General features: G+C 42.6%; 1 protein-coding gene across 1 annotated transcript in view; it reads right to left on the reverse strand.

The window, feature by feature from the left end:
• ANP32E (acidic nuclear phosphoprotein 32 family member E) overlaps positions 1–13,387 on the reverse strand; it is a 76,431-nt gene that overhangs the window by 58,703 nt on the left and 4,341 nt on the right. The window lies entirely within an intron of this gene.

Below are 13,387 nucleotides of genomic sequence, written 5' to 3' on the forward strand. Positions count from 1 at the left end.
TCGCGTGGATCCCAGTCGGGCGCATGCGGGAGTCTGTCTGACTGTCTCTCCCCGTTTCCAGCTTCAGAATAAGAAAAAATATATATATATATATATAACAACATCTGCATCATAGGGGTACCAGACGAAGAAAAGAGAGAGCAAGGAATTGAGAATCTATTTAAAGAAATAATGGCTGAAGCCTTCCCTAACCTGGTAAAAAAAAATTAAAAGACACACAAAAAAAAACAGAAAGTGCAGAGTCCCAAACAAGGTGGGCCCAAAGAGGCCCACACCAAGACACATCATAATTAAAATGACAAAGTTTAAAGACAAAGAGAGATTCTTAAAAGAAGCAAGAGAAAGAGAGTTACCTACAAGGAAGCTCTGATGAGGAGACTTCACTTGGGGTGGTAAAACACAATACAATATATTGATGATGCATTATAGAACTGTACATTTGAAACATAATTTTATTAACCAATGTCACCAAAAAAAGTCAATGAAATTTTTTGCCTTACCTGTGGTGGTGCAGTGGATAAAGTGTCAACCTGGAAACGCTGAGGTTGCTGGTTCAAAACCCTGGGCTTGCCTGGTCAAGGCACATATGGGAGTTGATGCTTTCTGCTCCTCCCTCTTTCTCTCTCTCTCTCTCTCCCCTCTCTATAATGAATAAATAAAATCTTTATAAAAAATAAAAAATAAAAGTTATCTACAAAAATAAGTTTAAAAAAAAAGTCAATGAAATTTTTTAAAAATTTTAATTAAAAGAGGCTATTAAGATTTACTTACATAGACCTGGTTCAGAACTTTGCTAAATTATTTATTTTTTCCTGTGTAATGGTTTACATTATGAGCTTACAGTCAGGGAATAATTTAAGCACTGCTTCCATATGAATAAAAAGAAATACAGGTTATTTTTTTGCGTACCGAAAATACTGATTTTTACTTTAGGCTTAATTGGTGATAAACAGTAGAAGGAACAAATTTTCTGCCTCCTGACTTTCTTGCAAAAATGGTATTCCTAGAAACTGTAATATCTACTTACAGAGTAGTTCATGATATTGCAGAACAGATTGATGAGCAGTTGATTAATGTGTACCTTCTTTAATCAGCATTGCAGAGTTCTAGCACAAAATCAAATATGTACCTCAGAATAATATATATATATATGAGAAATGTCCCAAAACTGAAGGATACAAGCTAGACAAATGAGTCCATTGAGTACACTTCCACAAAATAAAAAAGACAAAGATACAGTATCATAAAATTATAGAATATCTAGAAGGAAAGATACTAAAAGGCTTCCAGAGAGAAAACAGTCTAACTTAGACCTGGGGAATGGAGGGATACAAGAGGACTATTCTTTTAAAAAAATATTATAGGCCCTGGCCGGTTGGCTCAGTGGTTGAGCATCAGCCCGGCATGTGGATGTACTGGGTTCAATTCCCAGTCAGGGTACACAGGAGAAGTGTCCATTTGCTTCTCCATCCCTCTCCCTCTCATTTCTTTCTTTCTCTCTCTCTCTCCTCCTCCCCTCCTGCAGCCAAGGCTTGATTGTAGTAAGTTAGCCCAAGGCTCTAAAAAATGGCTCCAGTTGCAATGGAGCAAGGGCCCCAGATGGGCAGGGCATCACCCCCTAGTGGGCTTGCCGGGTGGATCCCAATCAGGGTGTATGCAGGAGTCTGTCTCTGCCTCTACTCCTCTCACCAGATAGATGATGATGACAGATAGATAGATAGATAGATGATAGATAGATAGATAGATAGATAGAGTTATAACAGATTTACCTATACATTTGAACATAATGGAAGAAGAGTTCTATTTTCAAGTCAGTTTACAGATGAATAAGTAACTAAAAAACTAAAGCAAAAGGAAAAGAGGGCCATTATCAATTCAAAGGAAATTAAAAGTTGTACAAGAAAGGAAATACTATAATACACTCCTGGGTTTAACTATGAGTAAATATTGACAATAATTAAAATGCTGAATACTGATTTAACTAAAATTGAGATGTAATAACTAACTATATCAAGAAAATAGGGTAGAAATATGTGTTGGGGAGGGAGTTGTTTTTTGTTTGTTTTTAGTGAGAGAGACAGAGAGAGGGACAGATAGGGACAGACAGACAGGAAAGGAGAGAGATGAGAAGCATCAATTCTTTGTTGCAGCACCTTAGTTGTTCATTGATTGCTTTCTCCTATGTGCAGTGACCTCTTGCTCAAGCCAGCAACCTTTGGGCTCAAGCCAGTGATCATGGGTGCCACGACCAGCTCAGAAGTGGGTGTGAATGAAAGGAAGGTGCTACAGGACTTAAGAAAAAACACACAAGCCTGACCAGGCGGTGGCGCAGTGGATAGAACGTCAGACTGGGATGCAGGAGACCCAGGGTCGAGACCCTGAGCTCACCAGCTTGAGCGCGCAGGCTCATCTGGTTTGAGCAAAAATTTACCAGCTTGGACCCAAGGTCACTGCCTCGAGCAAGGGGTTACTCGGTCTGCTGAAGGCCCACAGTCAAGGCACATATGAGAAAGCAATCAATGAACAACTAAGGTGTCGCAATGCACAACAACAAACTAATGATTGATGCTTCTCATCTCTCCGTTCCTGTCTGTCTGTTCCTGTCTATCCCTCACTCTGACTCTCTCTCTGTCTCTGTAAAAATAAATAAATAATAAAATAAAATAAATAAAAGAAAAAACACACATGACACAACATACAGAAAAGATGGGGTACAGGGGACTCAGCCTCTAGGACTGAGAGCCCAGATCTCTGCAGCCTCATCGTATTTATTGGTCTCTTTGCTCATCAAGCAGATCAGCAGAGCCTGGGTCAAATTAGTCTACAATGGATGCAGGTGCAGAGAAAGATGACCAACCGATACCTCCCCCACCACACCACCCCACCCCCCGGCCTGTAGGAAAATGGCTATAGGGAACAGCTGCTTCCTATAACAATCTTAGTAGTGCTTGCTGGAGCAGCGTTCTGCCCCCACAGGACTTGGCGTTCCAAAGTCCACACCAAAGACTTGTCTCAAGACAACAGTCTAATTCCCGGCCATTTTCCTACACATGAGGTCATGTCTATGATCTCATGCTCAAGCTTGTGAGTCCGCACTCAAGCTGGGGACCTCCAGGTTTCAAACCTGTGTCCTCTGTATCCCAAGCTGACATTCTATCCACTACACCACCGCCTGGTCAGACAGGAAGTGTCTTGCTAAAGAAATAAATCTTCATCTTTTATACTTGGAAGTTAATAAATAATATCTATAATAAAAAATCAAGAAATAGCAGAATAGCCTGACCAAGTCAAGGCACGTATGAGAGGGCAATCAATGAACAACTAAGGTGTTGCAACGCACAATGAAAAACTAATGATTGATGCTTCTCATCTCTCTCCGTTCCTGTCTGTCTCTGTCTGTCCCTCTCTCTGACTCACTCTCTGTCTCTGTAAAAAATAATAAATAAAATTTTTTAAAAAAATAAAAAAAAATCAAATGCTTCTTTAAAAAAAAAAAAGAAAAGAAATAGCAGAATAGCCTGACCAGGCGGTGGCGCAGTGCATAGAGCGTCGGACTGGGATGCAGAGGACCCAGGTTCGAGACCCCGAGGTTACCAGCTTGAGCGCAGGCTCATCTGGTTTGAGCAAAGCTCATCAGCTTGGACCAAAGGCCACTGGCTCAAGCAAGAGGTTACTCGGTCTGATGCAGCCCCCAGTCAAGGTACATATGAGAAAGCAATCAATGAACAACTAAGGTGTCGCAACGGAAAAACTGATGATTGATGCCTCTCATCTCTCTCCATTCCTTTCTGTCTGTCCCTATCTATCTCTCTCTCTGTCTCTGAAAAAAAAGAAAGAAAGAAAGAAAGAAAGAGAGAGAGAGAGAGAGAGAGAGAGAAAGAGAGAAAGAGAGAAAGAAAGAAAGAAAGAAAGAAAGAAAGAAAGAAAGAAAGAAAGAAAGAGAGAAAGAGAGAGAGAGAGAGAGAGGGAGGGAGGGAGGGAGGGAGGGAGGAAGGAAGGAAGGAAGGAAGGAAGGAAGGAAGGAAGGAAGGAAGGAAGGAAGGAAGGAAGGAAGAAAGAAAGAAAGAATAAACATGTTTTTGGACATTTGGAGTTACAGACTAGAAGAAACAGTTAACAAGTTGCAGTGATTATCTCTGGGGAGTAGAATTGGATGTGGGAGAATAGAGAGTTTGTTATGATTGTGCTTGATCCATTTGACTATTTAAAAATAATATGAGGTAGCCTGACCAGGCAGTGGTGCAGTGCATAGAGCGTCGGACTGGGATGTGGAGGACCCAGGTTTGAAACCCTGAGGTCGCCAGCTTGAGCGCGAGCTCATCTGGTTTGAGCAAGGCTCACTAGCTTGAGCCCAAGGTCGCTGGCTAGAGCAAGGGATAGCTCGCTCTGCTGTAGCCCCACAGTCTAGGCACATATGAGAAAGCAATCAATGAACAACTAAGGTGCTGCAACGAACAATTTATGCTTCTCATCTCTCTCCCTTCCTGTCTGTTTGTCCCTATCTGTCCCTCTCTCTCCATCACAAAGATAAATAGATAGATAGATAAGTAAATAGATAAGTAAATAAATAAAATAAAGTAATATGAGGTAGCCCTGGCCAGTTGGCTCAGTGGTAGAATGTCAGCCCGGTTGTGGAAGTCCCGGGTTTGATTCCCAGCCAGGGCACACAAGAGAAGCACCCATCTGCTTCTCCACCCCTCACCCTTCCCTCTCTCCTTTCTCTCTATCTCTCTCTTCCCATCCCACAGACAAGGCTCCATTGTAGCAAAGTTGGCCAGGGCACTGAGGATAGCTCCATGGCCTCCACCTCAGGTGCTAGAATGGCTCCAGTTGCAATGCCCCAGATGGGCAGAGCATCGCCCCCTAGTGGGCATGCCAGGTGGATCCCGGTCGGGCGCATGCAGGAGTCTGTCTCTCTGCCTCCCTGCTTCTCACTTCAAAAAAATACAATAAGGCCCTGGCCGGTTGGCTCAGTGGTAGAGCGTCGGCCTGGCGTGCAGAAGTCCTGGGTTCGATTCCTGGCCAGGGCACACAGGAGAGGTGCCCATCTGCTTCTCCGCCCCTCCCCCTCTCCTTCCTCTCTGTCTCTCTCTTCCCCTCCTGCAGCCGAAGCTCCACTGGAGCAAAAGATGGCCTGGGCGCTGGGGATGGCTCCTTGGCCTCTGCCCCAGGTGCTAGAGTGGCTCTGGTCGTGACAGAGCGACGCCTCGGATGAGCAGAGCATCACCCCTTGGTGGGCGTGCCGGGTGGATCCCGGTCGGGCGCATGTGGGAGCCTGTCTGACTGCCTCCCCCAAGTTTCCAGCTTCAGAAAAACACAAAAAATACAAAAAAAAAAAAAATACAATAATAGCCTGACCAGGCAGTGGCACAGTAAATGGAGTGTCGGACTAGGATGCCGAGGACCCAGGTTCAAGACCCCGAGGTCACCAGTTTGAGTGCAGGCTCATCTGGTTTAAGCAAAGCTCACCAGCTTGAACCCAAGGTCGCTGGCTTGAGCAAGGGGTTACTCAGTCTGCTGAAGGCCCACGGTCAAGGCACATATGAGAAAGCAATCAATGAACAACTAAGGTGTCACAACAGAAAACTGATAATTGACGCTTCTCATCTCTCTCCATTCCTGTCTTCCTGTCTGTCTGTCCCTATCTATCCCTCTCGCTGTCTCTGTAAAAAAAAAAAAAAAAAAAACAAAAACAAAAAAAACCCCACCAATAATAATAATAATAATAATATGTGATAGCTAACAATTGACTTGTGGACCTTCTACAAACACAATAAAACATATTGAGTGGAACAGCTGTCTTTTTTATTTTAAGGCTTTATTTATTGATTTTAGAGAGAGGAGGTGGGGGGGGGGGAGTGGGAAGCATCAACTCATAGTTGCTTCTTGTATGTGCCTTGACCTAGCAAGCAGAGGGTTGGAACCAGTGACCTCAACTGTCTTTAAGCCAATGTCTACTTATCTTATTCTGCAGTAGGAGATAAGAAGATAGGTTTAGCCTGACCTGTGGTGGTGCAGTGGATAAAGCTTCAACCTGGGAACGCTGAGGTCACTGGTTCAAAACTCTGGGCTTGCCTGGTCGAGGCACATATGGGAGATGAGCCTTCCTGCTCCTCTCCCCTTCTCTTTCTCTCCTCAAATAAAGTCATAAACAAAACAGTTGAATGAAAGAAAATAGGTTTATTTTGTCATATAGGAGTTTAGCCTGCCAGATCCAAACTTACAGTTACAAAATAGAGAACTTTATTCAAAGGACAATGCCTGTTAACAGGAGTTTGGTATACTTTTATTCCGTGTGTTTCAATAAATATGCATCCCACCCACCCTCTCCCCCTTAGATTTTTGGCAAAGCTGTATCTGAGTTTCTGTATTTAACTTCAGCTCTGTCAAGACCATGGCTTCCCCCAAATGCCAAAAGCAAAGTCTTAGTAATCAGAGATTTAAATGCAATTGAAATTTGGTAAGAACTGAGTGACTAGTGCAATGTAGTCTATTTAATTAAGATTTTTCTTCTGCTTGGTTATTTGAGCTACTTTGACAAGTGGTACTTTATATTAGCATAAATTATTTTAGTATTATGACTTCTTAGAAAATGATGGGTTTACTTTCACTATGTGTTTTCAAACAGCTTGTTACAGGAGGTGGGGGGGGGGATATACACTTTACTCATCTTTACATCAATATTTCTCCCAAACAAACATATCTCTCACTTTATACCAAAAATCCATTAGAAGATGAGATTCATTGTATAAAAATGTAACCATGATATAAGTGAATTTTATTTCTGTGTAATAGCTAAAAGGACACAAGGGAGAGAAAAATACTGAATTTTTGCTTAGGCATTAAAAACCAATTAAAGGGCCTGACCAGGTGGTGGCGCAGTGGATACAGCGTCGGACTGGGATGCGGAACATCCAGGTTCAAGATCCCGAAGTCGCCAGCTTGAGTACAGGCTCATCTGGTTTGAGCAAAGCTCACCAGCTTGGACCCAAGGTCGCTGGCTCAAGCAAGGGGTTACTCGGTCTGCTGTAGCCCCACGGTCAAGGCACATATAAGAAAGCAAGCAAAATGCCTGACCAGGCAGTGGTGCAGTGGATAGAGCGTCAGACTGGGATGCGGAAGACCCAGGTTCGAGATCCCGAGGTCGCCAGCTTGAGCGTGGGCTCATCTAGTTTGAGCAAAAATTCACCAGCTTGGGCCCTGGCTGGTTGGCTCAGCGGTAGAGCGAGCATCGGCCTGGCGTGTGGGGGACCCGGGTTCGATTCCCGGCCAGAAAACATAGGAGAAGCGCCCATTTGCTTCTCCACCCCCCCTTCCTTCCTCTCTGTCTCTCTCTTCCCCTCCCGCAGCCAAGGCTCCATTGGAGCAAAGATGGCCCAGGCGCTGGGGATGGCTCCTTGGCCTCTGCCCCAGGCGCTAGAGTGGCTCTGGTCTCGGCAGAGCGACACCCCGGAGGGGCAGAGCATCGCCCCTGGTGGGCAGAGCGTCGCCCCTGGTGGACGTGCCAGGTGGATCCCGGTCGGGCGCATGCGGGAGTCTGTCTGACTGTCTCTCCCCGTTTCCAGCTTCAGAAAAATACTAAATAAATAAATAAATAAATAAAAACTAATGATTGATGCTTCTCATCTCCGTTCCTGTCTGTCTGTCCCTGACTATCCCTCACTCTGACTCTCTCTCTGTCTCTGTAAAAAAATAAAATAAAATAAATAAAAATAATTAATTAAAAAAAAAGAAAGCAATCAATGAACAACTAAGGTGTCGTAACGAAAAACTAATGATTGATGCTTCTCATCTCTCTCCGTTCCTGTCTGTCTGTCCCTATCTGTCCCTCTCTCTGACTCTCTCTCTCTCTGTCACTGTAAAAAAGATAAAAAAAAAAAAAAATTAAAGGGTCCTTTGTTTATTGCTTCAAAGAAAGAAGAAAAGACACAACTCCTGTGTGCACCACTGAAGGAGTATAACCTTTATGGAGGGCAACATGGCAATAAATGTAGCAAAAATCCTAAAAAGGAGCATACTCCAAATTAAAATCAAAAAGGAATTTCACTACAGGCCTATTAGAATGGCTACTCTTTTTTTTTTCTTTTTTGTAACTGTCAATATCAAGTGCTAGAGAAACTGGAGCTCTCATTGCTGGTGGGATGAGAATAGTAAGACCATTATGATTTATATTTTTGACACAGAACAATGTTCACAAAATAGTTATAAAAAAGGTTATATGCCAATTATGTAAATAGTATGGCACTATTTTTGTAAAAAGTACAATATCTATGTGCATAAAAATATGCATTTAAATGTAGCTTCATAGAAAAAAGTTTGTAAGATATCAGAATGTTAACAGTGGTTATCTCTAATTGTGAGAATTTTGAGTGATTTTTTTTAATCTTCTATTTCCCTAAACTAATCAGGTAGTACTTCTATAATTAATAATTAAGAGGAAAAGTAACAAGCCATTGCCAAGATCTGATGTTCTCCAGCATTTTGGAGCCATCCAAGTAACTGTTTCCTTTTCATTGTTTTAAAAAAAGAAAAGAATAAAGTGAAATGCACAGATTTATAACCAACCTTAAATAAAATATACCTAATACATGAAATAACAAGCAAGTTGGATGGCAGAACAATGGGGAGAATGCAGGGTCTATGAGCTCATTAATAACTGCATTTCAGTTTTGCAGATGTTACCTTAGAAATGACTTGAAGCTTTAAATAAAAAATAGTTAGTTTTAGTATTTGGATTTTCTCCTCAGAGCATTGCCTCATCAACTACTATAGGGAAGTCACTGAGCCAGAAATGTCCTCTATTTTCTTTAAAGTTTTTTTTGTTTTTTAAGTATTTGTAACACATTTTGGGTGAGGAATTGGTCAAAACCTGATTCTTTGTCCTATTAATATTTCTACGTGATCTTGGCCAAGTCACTTTACCTTTCAAGGCTCATATCCTTTTGAAAAATGTATAGATGTTTTGAGAGAAAAATGTCAATAAAAGCACAGCACACTCTTTTGCAATAAGGTTTCAATGAAATACAAATCATTTGTCACAATCTGATCTGAGAACAGACCTCTTATTTGGGGAATGATTTAAACCTTAGTAAGCTATACATCATCACAGGATTTTGGTATATTATCCTCTAATTTCTATTTCTATAGAGATTCAGACATAAAAGTTTCTTCAAAAACAAAGAAAAAATTCTCTTTAACTAGAATCTTCAAACTATCGAAAAAGTGGTAGTATAAGTGTTAATGTCTTTTGCTTAAGTTGGTACAAAACCACAAAACCATCATCTGAGTCAGATGAATGGTAGAGAATAAGAAAAAGAAGAAGGCAGGCAAAATGAGGCGGCCACCAGAGGGGACAGAACAAATAATTACAATTCTAGAACACCATGATATCCTTTTTCCTTCCTCCTTACAGAGGAAGCAGTTTACTAACTATATATATATATTAAGGAGAATTCTGCTTTGACATAATCTCAGAGGCAGTGAGGCATGAGTCTGCCTTCCTTGGAGTGACAATTGCTATGTTCTTACATGTAACTATGGAATCTGGTTATAGTCCCATCCTGTGGAAAGATTGTTGACATTAGGTAAAGAAAACCTCACTGCTAAGTGTCTACCTGCCTTGGTTCCCATAAATACTTTGTTCTACTGCTATTTAGAACTTCTCACCATTGCATTCCAGTAATTGGGTAAGGTATCTGAATTCCATAAGAGACTGTGAAGTTCTTCAAGGCAAAGATTATGTCTTTTTTTTTTTTTTTTTTTTTTTTTTCAGGGACAGAGAGAGAGTCAGAGAGAGGAATAGATAGGGACAGACACACTGGAACAGAGAGAGATGAGAAGCATCAATTATCAGTTTTTCCGTTGTGACACCTTAGTTGTTCATTGATTGCTTTCTCATATGTGCCTTGACCGCGGGCCTTCAGCAGACCGAGTAATCCCTTGCTCAAGCCAGCAACCTTGGGTCCAAGCTGGTGAGCTTTTGTTCAAGCCAGATGAGCCCGCGCTCAAGCTGGCGACCTCGAGGTTTCAAACCTGGGACCTCTGCATCTCAGTCCGACACTCTATTCACTGCACCACCACCTGATCAGGCAGGGATTATGTCTTATTAACTTTTTATTTCTAGGGTCCAGCATGGTGCCTAAAGTACACCATGCATGTCTGTAATTAATGAAGGTATTGCTGCTAACCTGGACAAAACTGGCTGCAAAGAAATATTCTAGATGGCTGGAATCCCTTCAAGGAATGGCAAATCCCTTACTACCTCTGCTTCCCCAGGGAATTCGTTCTCATGTGGTTCCTCAGACCAGTGGCCTCAGCATCAATTTGTGACCTGTTAAGAGATTCAAATTTCTAGACATACCCCAGACCTATGGAATCAGAAACTGGAGGGGCAAAGCCCAGAAATCTGTACTTTAATAAGCTTTCCAGAAGATTCTGATGCACACTGATGTTTGAAAAGGAGTGGTGCAGGAGGAGAAAGTTCAGTGGCTGATTCAGCTTAGCAACTCTATGACAAACCACAGGAAAATCCCTAAATCCCTCACAATTTAGTCTTTACAAGGTAAACAAGGGAGTTGTAATGATGTCCAAAGACTCTTCTGGTCTAAAATTCTGTGTAATACAAAAAGTGGAAAGAAGATAAATAAATGTCCCAATGATTAGATTCATTCATTCAATCAGCAAATATTTATGTACTAGGCAGTACTCAGGACATGGAATCAATGCATGACACAAAATTACTCCATTTTAATTAAAGTTGCAACATTTCAGACCACAAATTCTTACCTGTCTTCTGTCTACAAGATTCTCAGTGCATCTGTCCTGCGATGTGAACTGAAAAACTGAGGAAGTGAGCCAAAAAGTTCTCACCAGTCCTCCTCCATATTACTTTGACTTTAATTTTTGGAAGATTTTGTGTTTACTTATGGGGCTTCAGTACCAATGTGTCATTGACAAGCATGTGATAATGAATGTAATTATCTAACAGTTTAGTCTATCTCTGGGTCTATCTACATTACTTCATGAAAAAGTCACTTGCACTTTTAGGAAATCAAATTCCATCTAATTCTATCTCCTCATTGATTCTGTCTTCTCAGCCATTAGTTACCACCTGTGCTGCTTGAGTAAGCTCCTGCATTGACCATGTTCTTTTCTTCCGCTCTGCCCCTCTTCCTCATTGTACTCTCATATACACCCCACACAAACTCAGAATATTTAGTGAGTTAAAATATTCGTGTGTGTGTGTGAGAGAGAGAGAGAAAGAAAGACAAAGAGAGAGAGAAAGAAAGAGATAGAGGTATAGATAGGGACAGACAAGAAGGGAGAGAGATGAGAAGCATCAATTCTTCCTTGTAACACCTTAGTTGTTCATTGATTGCTTTCTCATACATGCCTTGGGGGGGGGGGGGGCACAGCAGAGCAAGTCACCTCTTACTCAAGCCAGCCAGCTTGGGGTCATTTCTATGATCCCGTGCTCCAGTCTGTGACCTTGCGCTCAAGCTGGCGACCTCGGGGTTTCAAACCTGGGTCCTCTGAATCCCAGTCTGACGCTCTATCCACTGTGCCACTGCCTGGTCAGGGTTAAATATCCTTTCTTTTTAAAGGACCTTTTAAGATAAAACAAAGCAAAAGTCACTCCACTTGGACATTTTTGGTAAAGACCTGTTCCCACTTCACTACCTATGGAAGGACAGGAGGTGGCGCCAGAAGGCAGAGGAGTGCCTTGGTTTTCACAGGTTTTAGCCAAACTTGCAGTGAGGTACGGCTGGAGAGGGAGAAGTAGGAATTAAAACAAAGGGGTCAGAGTCTGAGTAGCAATTAAGGGAATACGGAGGGGGACAGGGAGTGTTGGATGGTTGGTTGGTTGGTTGGTTGGTTTTAAACATATAAGGCCTTCATGCCTACCCCAAATCAGCATGGTGACATCAGAAATATCCACAGTAGAGACAAAGGTCAAAATAAAGGCAAGTGTCTAGAGGACAGTGTTTTGCCTCCCTTCCCTCTCCTAGAAACCAGGGCTTTTGTCCTCTTGGGAAGCATGAGGGCCTGGAGAGGCTGCTCATTCAGAAGTGAGAAAGTGCTGAGTTGGGGCTAAGACATCTTTGCGAAACAATGTTCAATTGTGTAGACAAAAATCCCAAAGCCCACCAGCAGTGAAACATCTCCCAGAAGGAATCACACAAAACATTTGAAATTAAAACTCTTTTAAACTAGAAAATTCATAGACCTAACAAGACACACTCTCTGCCTTGGGACATTGAATGGCAGCCTCAGGCACTCCCAGAGAACTCTGAGGTCATTCTGTTCAGGCCCCTTCTTTTGTACCATGCACAAGAAGTCTGTGATTGCTTGGTCGTCCCCCCCCCGCCCCTTCCCTCCCCATTACTCTGTGATACCATTCTCATTCCCAGGAAGTCTAATTTACACTTTGCCATTTATTATTCTTAGAAGGGTTGAAAACAAAACTTTCCTGTACGGGAAAGATAATTCAGAAGGTGAAAATTGAGAAGAAAATGACATCTGCAAAATAACTTTGCTTTGCAGATTAATCACAGAAAGGCATGGTGGCTCCTGCCTCTGCAGGCGTTGGCAATCCCTACTCTGTTCATTTGGCTTTACTTTGTTTTGGCTATATACTACTAGCTAGGAGGAGCAAGGAAGGCAGACAGAGGGAGTTAAAATGGGAGCATCCTCCGGGCTAGTCAAGTATATAGAGAAGAGATTTCAATGTCTGGTTTGAAATTACCTGTGGGTTTCAAGTTCTTTAATGAGGGATTTAGAATGTACATTCCAATCGGGATTTCCAGTTCCATGGGGAAGCAAGCAGCAGCCCACATTCTTGACACAGTCAGCTCGCCCAGCTCCCAGGTGGCTGGTTTCACTCAGTCCTACAGGTCCTGCCCAACAAGTGTTGAGCAGGAGGGGAGACCCTGGGTCCCTCTTCCCAACTGGATCACATGGTCTCTCTCTGCTCCCTCCCCTCTCCTTCTTTGGAGCCCCCCCCCCCTTTTTATTTAACTGAGGCAGAAAGAGAGTCAGAGAGAGGGATAGACAGGAACAGACAGGAACGGAGAGAGATGAGAAGCATCAATCATTAGGAGAGATGAGAAGCATCAATCATTAGTTTTTCGTTGTGACACCTTAGTTGTTCATTGATTGCTTTCTCATATGTACCTTGACCATGGGCCTTCAGAAGACCGAGTAACCCCTTGCTCTAGCCAGCGACCTTGGGTCCAAGCTGGTGAGCTTTGCTCAAAGCAAATGAGCCCACGCTCAAGCTGGCAACCTCGGGGTCTCGATCCTGGGTTCTCCACATCCCAGTCCGACGCTCTATCCACTGCGCCACCTCCTGGTCAGGTTGGAACCCGCCTTTTTTAAAGATTGTTTC

Source organism: Saccopteryx leptura, chromosome 3 (assembly GCF_036850995.1).
Source record: "Saccopteryx leptura isolate mSacLep1 chromosome 3, mSacLep1_pri_phased_curated, whole genome shotgun sequence".
NCBI lineage: Eukaryota > Metazoa > Chordata > Mammalia > Chiroptera > Emballonuridae > Saccopteryx > Saccopteryx leptura.